Below are 662 nucleotides of genomic sequence, written 5' to 3' on the forward strand. Positions count from 1 at the left end.
CTCCTCCACGTCCCACCTGCTCTTAGGAAAGAGAAGGTGTTAACGTAAGTCCCCTCTCGTCCCTCTTTTTTTTTTTGTCTTTTTGTCTATTTTCGTGACCGGCAACGGGATCGCAACCCTCGGTGTTGCCCCCGCTCCTCGCTCAGCCAGTGAGCGGCCGGTCCTGTCCGTATGTGGGATCCGAACCCTCGGCGGGAGCGCCGCCGCGCTTCCCAAGCGGCACACTGTAGCAGTGCACCACCGGGCCGGCCCTTTTCTTTTCTTTTCTTTTTTTTTTTTTTTCGTCCCTCTTCAACACACTTGCAACTTGGCCTCCAACACACTTCACTGTTCCACTTCAGTAAACCCATTATCTCGAAGGTTCCTGATAATGACACTCAATGCCCTCTTCAGCCCTCATCCTCTCAAGTTTCTGCAGTTTACAGAAGGACTATTGACTGCCCCTTCTTCTTAAATCTCTTTCTGCTTGGCTTCCGTGCCACCCGATACTCACCTACCTCTCTGTTTCTCCATTTTCTTCCTTAGTTTCTTTCCCTAATCAGTCCTTAAAATTAGATCTTCCCCACAGATGTGCTTCTTGGTTTTCTTTTCTTGCCAAATGATCTCCCTTGCTTCAATGACAATCTCTAGAGATGATTCCTAAATCTATGTCTCTGGCTCCA

This window comes from Galeopterus variegatus, unplaced genomic scaffold (genome assembly GCF_000696425.1).
Source record: "Galeopterus variegatus unplaced genomic scaffold, G_variegatus-3.0.2 Scaffold1211, whole genome shotgun sequence".
NCBI lineage: Eukaryota > Metazoa > Chordata > Mammalia > Dermoptera > Cynocephalidae > Galeopterus > Galeopterus variegatus.